A 12,138-nucleotide genomic window follows, 5' to 3' on the forward strand; every position below is an offset into this window, starting at 1 on the left:
GATCTGTTTGATTAGTTGAAAGGTGCAACAGTGTTTTCAAATATTGATCTCTATTGTGGATATTATCAGCTACGGGTTAAAGACTCGGATGTGCCGAAAACTGCTTTTAGAACTAGGTATGAACATTATGAATTTCTTGTTATGCCATTTGGTTTAACCAATGCACCTGTAGTGTTTATGGATTTGATGAACAGAATATTCAGGCCGTATTTAGACAGATTTTTTTTTGTATTTATTGATGACATTCTGATCTATTCACGAGATGAGGGAGAGCATGCCTAGTATTTGAGAATTGTTTTGTAGACTTACGCGAAAAACAGTTCTTCGCTAAGTTTAGCAAATGTGAGTTCTAGCTTCGAAAAGTTGGATTTTTGGGACACGTAATGTTGGCAGATGATATTAGAGTGGATCCGAGTAAAATCTCAGCTATAGTAGACTGGAACCTTTGAGAAATGTGTCAGAAGTCAAAATTTTTCTCGGTTTAGTTGATATTATAGAAGATTTGTCAAAGGATTTTCGATGATTGCTACACCATTGACTAAACTGCTTCTAAAAGATGCCAAGTTCAAATGGTCTAAAAAGTGTCAGTAATGTTTTAATCAGTTAAACCGTTGTTAACTGAGGCACCTATGTTGGTTCAGCCAAAGTCCGGTAAAGAATTTGTGATTTATAGTGATGCTTCATTAAATGGTTTAGGTTGTGTTTTGATGCAAGAAGGCAAAATGATAGCATATGCTTCTCAACAATTGAAACCGTACGAAAAGAATTACCCAACTCATGATTTAGAACTTGCAGCTATTGTGTTTACTTTAAATATTTGGTGACACCATTTGTACGGAGAAAGATGTCATATATTCACAGATCACAAAAGCCTGAAGTATTTGATGTCATAGAAAGATTTGAACTTGAGACAGCGTAGATGGCTTGACTTGTTGAAATATTACAATTTGATCATCGACTATCATCCGGGAAATGCTAATGTTGTTGCTGATGTTTTGAGTAGAAAATATCTATTTGTTTTGTGAGCTTTGAATACATAGTTGACATTGATTGATGATTGTTCAATTTTAGCTGATTTGAAAGCTAGATTGACGTTTGTACAACATATTTGTGAGGCTTAGAAGAGTGATGCTGAGTTGATCACAAAACAAGAACAGATTGGATCAACACTTGAATCAAATTTTCATGTTGGTTTAGACGACAGTTTGTATTTCAAAAATTGCTTATGTGTTCCAAAGAATTCTGATCTCATTCAAAAGATTTTATAGAAAGCTCATAGTAGTAGCCTATTGATACATCTTGGTAGCAATAAAATGTACGGTGATTTGAAACAAATGTATTGGTGGCCAGCTATGAAACCAGAGATTTCAGAGTTCGTATTAAAATGTTTGATCTGTCAATAAGTTAAAGCTAAACATCAGGTACCTTCTAGTTTATTACAACCTGTGATTATCCTAGAGTGGAAATAGGAACGTGTTACGATGGATTTTGTATCGGGATTGCCTCTATCTTCGAGAAAGAAAGATATTTACGGGTTATTGTAAATCGTTTGATGAAATCCACGCATTTCATTCCAGTGTGTACGGATTATTCACTTGAGAAAGTGGCAAAATTGTATGTTTCTCAGATTTTTTAGATTGCATGGTGTGTCGGTTTCTATTATCTCTAACAGGGATCCAAGGTTTACATCTCAGTTTCAGAGTAAGTTACATGACGCTTTGGGTACTCGACTGCATTTTAGTACAGCGTTTCATCCACAGACTGATGGTCTTTTTGAGCGAGTAATTCAGGTACTCGAAGATATGCTTCGATGTTGTGTTTTAGAGTTCGAAGGTAACTGGGAGAAATTTCTATCGTTGGTCAAATTTGCATACAATAATAGTTATCAGGCGAGTATTAAAATGGCACCATACTAAGCTTTGTATGGTCAGAAATGTCGAACACCGTTATACTGGATTGAGCTGAGTGAGAAAAAGTTATTCAGTATTGATTTGATTTGAGAAATCAAAGAAAAATTCAAAGTAATGCATGATTGTTTGAAAGCGGCTTCCGATCGTAAGAAATCTTACACAGATTTGAAAAGAAAAGATATAGAGTTTCAAGTCGGCGACAATGTATTTCTAAAAGTATCGCCTTGGAGGAAACTTTTACGATTTGGTCAAAAAAGAAAGCTTAGTCCGCAATTTATCGGGTCGTATGAGATCATTGAGAGAATTGGACCAGTAGCTTATCGGTTGGCCTTATCGTTAAAGTTAGAAAAGATTCATAATGTATTTCATCTATCGATGTTATGATGGTATCGATCAGATTCTTCACACATGATTTCACCTGTAGGTGTTGAAATTCAGCAAGATATGACATACAATGAAGAACCGATAAGAATTTTTTATATGGAATGAAGGCAGAAGTAGATCGAATTCAAGTTGCTCTACTCGAAAAGGAAAGATTTGGATCTGATGATGGATATGATGGATAGAAGGATAAATGTCCAATTGAACCCTTTGAGATACAAATCCCAAAAAACTCAATTAATGGCTCTAATCAACCCTCCAAGAAATAATCCTTGGAAAATTGAAGGGTGAAGAATGAATCTCCACAACTCCTTAAAGAAAATCGAGAAGAAAACTACTTCTAAAAATCACAAGAAAGTAATCTTGCTCAAAGAAACAAACTCCCAGAGTTGAAAACTTTCTTAATGAAAACAATTGTGTTTTTAATGAGCAATGAAGAAGCCTTTATATAGGCTAGCTAAGTACATACAAATAAAACTCTAAAGTATACTAACAATCTAATTAATCTAAACAAGAAGTAGCTTTAAACAAAACTTTCTTGTTAAAATAAAACTCCTAATAACTTAACATACTTAATAATTATAAAAAATTGTAATAAAAAATAATAAGAGATAATAAATTCAATATTAGGCTCATGTATAATAAAATTAAGCTTAGAACCTGAACCCAAAATGAAATGCCTAATCTTGTAGGATTGATTAGGTTCTTTGAAGTGAAATGCCTAATCTTGTTAACATTCTCCATATTGGCTTGTCATCATAGATTGAGAGTTTAGGCCCACGAATAAAATTAATCCCTTCTAATTCATCATTGCTCCAAAATCCATCGTCTTAAAGCTTCAACTCTTCTTCTCAATTTTTTTTGTGATAAAGTCATGAATGAATAAGTTGAGGTTTGAATTTAATTGCTTGGATTTGGATCTCGTGATTGGGCCATGAGGGAAACTAAGCCCATCTCTATTATGGTCTTTGAATTGGGTCGAACTGCTTGTATCAATTTTAGCTCAAGAAGTTAAATAATTGAGAAATAAATGCAAAGCTTTAGTTAAATTTTTCTAGCAACGACACGGAATCGAAGAGGCTACCTGGGAACCGAAAAAAGATATGAAATTTCAATACCCGAATCTATTCTCTGATAAGATTTTTTAGGACGAAATTTGCTTTAGAGGGAGAGTTCTAACAGCCCATTTTTAGTGATATTAGAAGTGGTTTCAGAACCACAAATCTAACGAGTAAATTATTGTATTATTTTAATTTTTAGGGATTTTATTAATGTTGTATTAAAATTTCATTAAGAAATTTTGATGTTTGCATGGTTAATTAAGTAAAAAGGACTAAATCGCAAAAAAATGTAGAAGTTGAGTTCTATTAGTTAAAAGGGTTAAATGGCTATGGAACTTTAAACTAAAGAACTTAAATGGTAATTATACCATTTAATGAATTAGTGGATAGTTATGGACAAGGTTTTATTGAAATTTTGATTGTTTTAAAGGGTAAAATGGTAAAATGGTAATTAAAGTTAAAAACAAATAGGCTAAAATCATCATCTTCCTCCAAATTGTTTCTTCTTAACCAATTCTTCAATGGAGGAATTGCTAGGGTTTGTCCAAGCATTTTTTCACTTGCATGGTATGTAGTTTTGTCATGTTTTTAATGATTTTTATGTTTTTGAGATCGTTTTAGCTGAATCTAGCTAGCCCAGGGATCAATTTGTAAAAATGTTAAAGGTTGAGGCTTATACCATGGATTTTCTTGAATGTTTTTTGATGTTAAATGATAGATTATGGATCTTTTTTGAAAAATAAACAAGTTTTCTAAAGTGATTTTTGATGAAATTTGGAATTAGGGACTAATTTTTTAACGGTATAAATTCTAGGGTTTTATTGTTAAATGATGGTAAATATGAATTGTTTCAAGGTCCCTTGCATGTTTGATTAAAATGGATTTAGATTATAATGGTTAGATTTTAAGTTACAAGCTTAAGGACTAATTTGTGAAAAAGTTAAAATGTTAGGGGCAAATTGGTTATTTTGTATTAATATAAAATGTGGATTGAATTGAATGTTTAAGGTTAATTGAAGTAATTAATTGAATATAATTATCTATTTAGATAAAGATAAACCACGTACGGACCTAGATCAAGGCAAAGCAAAAGCTTCGGATTAGCTCAATTAAACTTCTATGCCCCTAATCGTTGAGGTAAGTTCGTATATATGGTTATCGTATTAATGCTATTTCAAACTGTATGTTACTATGTTATTTATAATGTAAATGTATCATTATATAAATGTATCAATGCTCTGATGAATTAACAGAAATCAAGTCCCAGTTGAACCTTATGAATTCTTTTGATACAAATAACATGTCATTAGGGATTTCATGTTTCGAGTGCTGGCCTTGAATGTACTACAGATGGCTGAGGTTCTGTATTTGTTGCGGATTCTCCACAGCTCGTGTAAGCAACATCGTGTAGCTTACATTCTGACCCATATCTCGTGTGAGCAATGATGTAAAGGAAAAGCTATGGCTATGTAAAGACACACTTTGTGTGAGCTTTCCTGAGTATCCGATGAAATTCTAGATCGTTCAACGAGCATGAAAAGGAATGGTGATCTAAATTATGTGAATTCATGTGTAAATTATTTTTTTATGGATGAATTCATTTGAGCCATGTACAAATGTACTAACTTGTGAATTTGATGATGTTGTATAGGCATTATGCCAAGCTTATGGTTTTATTTGGTATTACATTATGCTATTTACATTATGCAAATGAAATGGTAAGTTGTGTTTAAGTTATACGAGCTTACTAAGCACTAATTGCTTATGTAGTTTCTTTCCTATGTTTTGTAAAGGCATTTTGTTGGATGTGTAGGTTCACAATAACTTTAATTAGCTATATATCTTGCATAGTTTTTAGGTTTATGTGATTAAACTATTTCAAACTTAATCTATCCCCGTTGCCTCACATAAATACTAAGAAACCCTTAGTTTAATATGACCAGTAAAATGCATATTTGACTAAGTAAAAGATTTCAAAAGGACAAAATTTGCTTCTCAAACTTATGAAAGATCGAGTTGTCATGGAATGTTTTCCAAACACTGTTAAGCATGATGGAAATGAATTGATTTGATTAATGTAATTATCCTAGACTATACCTGTAATTGATTGTTGAAGTTGTGTTTCTATTGCGGAAATCCATTCATACATTTAGATAATTTTGCATAATTAGTTTAAAATTGCATTAGGGATAAATCTTACATTTAGTTAAATTAATCTAGTTTAATCATCATCACTCAAATTGTTGTGTTTTTATCCCCAAATTGTTAACTTACATTACCATCCAATCAGATACATTCCAACTTAACTTCATTCAATAACATAAGCAAATCATAAACATACATACATACTGTCCTAATATCGAGCCTTCGAGGCCCTAAAAATACCTTAGAAATGATTCGGGGCCAATCTGAAATCAAAAGAAAAATCTAGGAAAAAGTCACCAAAAATTGGACACAAGGGTCACACGGCCGTGTGGCTAGGCCGTGTCCCTCATACGGCTGAGACATACGCCGTGTAACCTTCGAACTAGGGACACACGGCCGTGTCCCAGCCCATGTCCTTGCCCATGTAAATCTTTGAGTAGGGTCACACGGCTGTGTGCCAGGCCGTGTAACTCATTGACTTGAACCTTTGAAACCTTCAGATGGCACACAACCATGTCGCCATATACGGTTCAGTCACACGCCCGTTTCCCAAGCTATGTGAACCCAAAATTTGCCTATAATCTAGCCATTTCACAAGCAATTCACACCTAACCAATCTAACCATTTAAACATGCATCCAATGAGCATTAACATCATTCACCATTACACAAACATGCCATTTTAATCTCCTAAAATCAACTAACTAATGCGCCATTCATAGACACCACAATTATATCAAAACATCAACTACTAAAAGACGTCAACATTTATCCATTTCTTGCATGGTAACTTAGTTCAATCATATACCAAAACATACCACTAGTATTCACTTTCATACCATTCTAATTACACCAAAAAGAGATCTAATTAAAACCATGATAAAATACCTATTAACATAGTTTAGTAAGGTATCAAATTGAACCAAACCAACATACTTAGCCACATATACATGCCACTACCCTAAGAGACACAAAAACTACCAACTTCGATGGATAGTGTGAGCCAGTTGATAGATCCTTCCAAAATGTCAGCAACAGATCTCTACAAAACAATCCACAATAATCGGTAAGTTTAGATAACTTAGTAAGATCATAGTATTACATTCAATCTAACACAATTAAATACAATATATATACTATTAGATTTCAGGGTTACTAGAGTATAAACAACACACGAACGTATTGTGGTACCAAGTATAAACAGGGCACGATGTGCAAATAGGGCACGACGCAAATAGGGCACGACGCAAACAGGGTATCAAAGTACAAATAGGGGCGCGTATATGCAAATAGGGGTACCAAAGTACAAACAGGGGCACGTATGTGCAAACATTCAACAATTAACTATCGACCTTTGACTAAGAAACCATAATATAAAAGTACAATTAGAAATTCATTTACTTATTGAAACACTATGAACTTACCTAATATTTAATTCTGAACAACTTGTAGGGGCTAGTCCGCTATTTTCCCTTTTGCTCAGTTGTTCTCTTTTTTATCCAAATTTGATCTATATAATAATTAAATACAATGCATTAATTTCCTACATATTCCACATTCTATTCAATTGATATGACCCTTAAATTTTCATTAATTATACATTTTACCTAAACTTTTATAAATTTTCAATTTAGTCCTCTAACTCGATATTCATCAAATTTGACCATTTTCCAACAACCAAATTATAATCGAATTTTCTAGTCTCTTAAACAGTCCCTATTATACATCAAATTCACTACCAAACCTTAAAATTTTGACATTTAAACAATTTAATCCTTAAATCAAAGTCTAACAAAATTCGTTTCACAAAACAACTAAATATCTCAATCAAAGCTTCAAACACATATTTATCATCAAGAACATTCAAGATTTATCAATGGCAACTTCCAAAATTTTTAACAGTTTCAAAAACGAAGGTACAGGCTAGGTAGACCTAGTTGCAACAATCTCAAAAACATAAAAATTACAAGAAACAGAATTAAAACAAGCTTACATGCAAAGAAAATGTGCTAGTTGAACCCAAAGCTCCTCAATAGTGGCGTTTTCTCTTAATTTTTGTGAAAGAAAGTACTAAGGAAGATGATAGTATTGTTTTTAACATTTTTCTTAAGTTACATTTACAAATTTACCATTTTGTCCCTTACTAAAAACTTCATTTAGGATAATTACTACCCATTACCGTACATTACATATTTATTGACGGTCTAATTACCATGTAAGTCCTTCCTCATATAAGTTAAATTATTATAACACCCAAATGCAATAATTAACACATTTTGCGTCTTTTTTAATTTAGTCATTTTTCTTTAGTTATCTAACTAAACATTAAAATTTCTTAACCAAACTTTAATACGATCTTAATAACTTTGTAAATATTCTATAAATAATATTTACAAGCCGACACGACAAAAATTTGGGGTCCTAAAACCACTATTCTGTCACCATTGAAAAATGGGTCGTTACAACTCTACCTCTCTTAGAAAATTTTGACTTCGAAATTATTACCTGAAAATAGATTCAGATGATGTAATTTCTTTGATTCCTCGCTTTCCTAGGTAGCCTCTTCAGCACCATGCCGATGCCACAAAATTTTCACCAATGGTACTCGTTTATTTCAAATTTCTTTAATTTCTCGAGCCAAAATTTTCACTGGTTCTTTAGAATATGTCAAATCTAGCTATAATTCAACTTCACTGTGAGGAATCACGTGTGATGGATCAGATCTGTACCTTCTTATCATTGAAATGTGAAATACATTATGATTTTTCTCGAGTTAAGGAGGAAAAGCTAATCTATAGGCTACAGCTCCGACTCTTTCAATAATCTCGTACGATCTGATAAATCTCAGACTCAGCTTTCCCTTCCTACCAAAATGTAGTACTTTCTTCCACAGAGAAACTTTTAAGAATACTCAATCGTCAACAACAAACTCAATATCTTTCCTTTTCAAATATGCATATGATTTCTGACAATCAGATGCAACTTTCAAGCTATCACGAATAATTCGAACCTTATCTTCAATTTCTCGAATCAAATCAATCCCTACCATTTTGGCTTCGCTCAACTCAGACCAATACAACGGCATTTTACATTTTCTTCTGTATAAAGCTTCAAACGGTGCCATTTTTTACTAGACTGATAATTGTTATTATAAGCAAATTCAACTAACGATAGATACTTTTTCCAACTACCCTAAAACTTGAGTATACAACATCGTAGCATGTCTTCCGAAATATGTATTACTTGTTCTGATTGCCCGTTCGTCTGAGGATGAAATGTGGTACTGAAGTTGAGTTTAGTGCCCAAAGCCTTATGAAGTTTACTCCAAAGCCTCAATGTAAATTGCAGATCGCAATCAGAAATAATAGATGTTGGAACTCTGTGCAATCTAACAATCTTTGACACATACAAATCTGCTAACCTCTCAAGTGAGTAATCTGTTTTTACTGGAATAAAATGGGTCGACTTATTCAATCTATCAACAATCACCCAGATCGAGTCTTTCTTTTTCGGAGTTACAGGAAAACCAACAACGAAATCCATCATGATTCGCTCCCACTTCCATTCAAGAATCATAACAAATTGTAGTAAACCCAACTGTACCTGATGTTCTGCTTTTACCTACTGAAAAATTAAACATTTAGCTATGAATGCACAAATTTCACGTTTTATACCTGGTCACTAATACATTTGTTTCAAATAGCAATACATCTTTGTACTACCAGGATGAATAGAATGCGTACTACTGTGAGCTTCAGACAGAATATCTCTTTTCAAACCTAAATCATTCAGAACACAAATCCTATCATGATAACACTACGTGCCATCATCATCAATACTGTATTCAGTAGTCAATTTATCTTGTACCAATTTTTATTTCAATATCAACTTCGGATCATCGATTTGTACGTTTCGAATTGCTTGTAGAAACAAGGGTTTAGTCTTCAATTCCACCAATACAGAACCATTGGCATTCAAAGCCAAATGAGTGTTCAACACTCGAAGCGCAAACAATGATGAATTTCTGCTGAGTGCATCTGCAACCACATTAGCGTTTCCATGATGGTAATCAATAACTAAATCATAATCTTTCAGTAGTTCTAACCAACTTCACTATCTTAGATTCAACTCATTTTGGGACATTAAGTATTTTAAGCTTTTGTGATTAGTATACATGTGACATTTCTCACCATATAAATAATGCCTCCAAATCTCCAAAGCGAAGACAATCACGGCCAGCTAAAGATCGTGAGTAGGATAACTCTTTTCGTGTGGCTTTAACTGTCGAGAACCATAAGCTAGTACTTTACCTGACTGCGTTAACACACAACCTAAATCATTGAGAGACGCATCACTGTAAACCATATATGCCATTCCAGATTCAAGCTGAGTTAATAATGGAGCTTCTGTTCACATGCTTTTAAATTGATCAAAACTTTGTTGACACTTATCAGACCAAGAAAATTCAACATTTTCTGTAATAACCTGGTCATAGGTGAAGCAATAATTGAGAAATTTTTAACGAACTGCTGACAGTATCCAGCTAATCCCAAGAAACTTCAAACTTCAGAAACGTTCTTCGGAATATTCCATTCAACAATCGCAGATATGTTTTTCGGATCAACCCTGATTCCATCCGCAGATATGACATGTCCCACAAAATCTACTTCTCGTAGCCAGAATTCACACTTACTAAATTTCACATATAGTCGTTTTTGGCACAAGTTTTGCATCACAATTCTTAAATGTTCTGCGTGATCTGACTCGTTCAATGAATAAATCAGAAAGTCGTCAGTGCATACCATAACAAACTGATCTAAATATGGTTGAAACACTCGATTCATCAAATCCATGAATGCTACAGGGGCATTAGTCAAACCAAACGACATCACCAAAAATTCACAGTGATCATATCTATATCTAAATGTAGTTTTTGATACATATTGCTCTTTAACTTGCAGCTGATAATAGCGGAGTCTCAAGTCAAAATTTGAAAACACTGTAGCTCATTTTAACTGATCGAACAAATCATCAATACAAGGTAACGGGTATTTACTCTTAATGGTGGCTCTATTCAACTATTCATAATCTATACATAGTCTCATTGATCCATCTTTCTTTTTCACGGACAAAACTGGAGCACACCAAGGTGACATGCTGAGTCGAATAAATTTGTGATCTAATAACTCTTGCAACTGCATTTTTAACTCTTTAAGTTCTGTAGGAGCCATCTTTTATGGCGTTATCGAAATTGGAGTTGTTCCTAGTAGAAGTTCGATCACAAACACTACTTCTCTAGTTGGTGGTAACCCGGACAGTTCCTCAAGAAAAACATCAGTATACTCGTTGACTATCGGTACTTGTTCAATTTTTGACCCAGCCACCTTTGAATCAAGAACGTAGGCTAAATAAGCTTCGTATCCCTTTCCCATCAATTTTTGAGTAGACAGTGATAAAATTACATTTGATATGCAACCGGCCTATCTTCCCTAACACAAACAAATTCTCCATTCAGACGTTTCAAGCTAACTTGCTTCATTTGGAAACTAACTATTACATCATGCTTAAACAATCAATCCATTCCCAGATTGATATCAAAATAATCAAAAGGTAACAACATCAAATTAGCGGGAAAGTCATAACCCCTAACATTCAGTGGACATGTTTTATGTAACACCACTAACCTGTATCCGTCGTCAGAATAGGGTTATGGAGCATTACCGAAAACTTAAAGCTTGAAACATTTGATTTTGAACATTTCATAAATAATGGAAATTATCAATCAAACTCATACACAATGTCCCTTTTACGAGCCCCCGAAGCCATAAAAGCGCTTTAGAAACGATTCGTGACTAAATCAGAAACATTTAGAACTTCATGGAAAAATATAGAAATTTTCACACTGCAGGAGTCACACAGTAGTGTGACCAGGCCATGTGACTCACACGGCTGAGACACACACTTGTGTCTCAGTCCGTGTGGGCATTCGAAGTGGGGACACACACAACCGTGTCCCAGCCCATATCTGTGCCCGTGTAACTCTCCAACTTAGTTCACACGGCTAAGCCACAAGACTGTGTGCTAGGCCTTGTAAATCTCAGAATGCAACCTTTTAAAAACTACAAAAGACACACAGCTGAGACACACGCCCGTGTCTTCGGCCATGTGGACAAGAAATAGGTCATTTTCAAGCCAATTCTCTCACCCAAAACAAACTTACACACACAAGCCATTTGCACCTATATTCAAGTATTCAAAATGTACTTAAAAATTGATAAAAAAAAACTAGATCATTATGGTATTTGTTGATAAACCAATACGCCATAAAAGTAGCTCAAACACATACATTGAACATACCTAAACTTGTGCTTATTTAACCATTTATCAATTGACTTGTTTACATACCAAAACATACCAATTGACACATACCAACCTTACCATATTAGGTTCGTGCCATAGCAAATTATCTTTACCATTTGGACCACTTCTCTCATGTATCAAAACCATATAAATGACACAAAACTAGCCATTACCAAATGGTTCCAACATCCAATATGTATACATACCAAAACGTGCCTTAAATGATCACTTTGCTAACATGCAAACACATACCACTTTGACCATAAAACCATGCATCAATTT

Source organism: Gossypium raimondii, chromosome 3 (assembly GCF_025698545.1).
Source record: "Gossypium raimondii isolate GPD5lz chromosome 3, ASM2569854v1, whole genome shotgun sequence".
NCBI lineage: Eukaryota > Viridiplantae > Streptophyta > Magnoliopsida > Malvales > Malvaceae > Gossypium > Gossypium raimondii.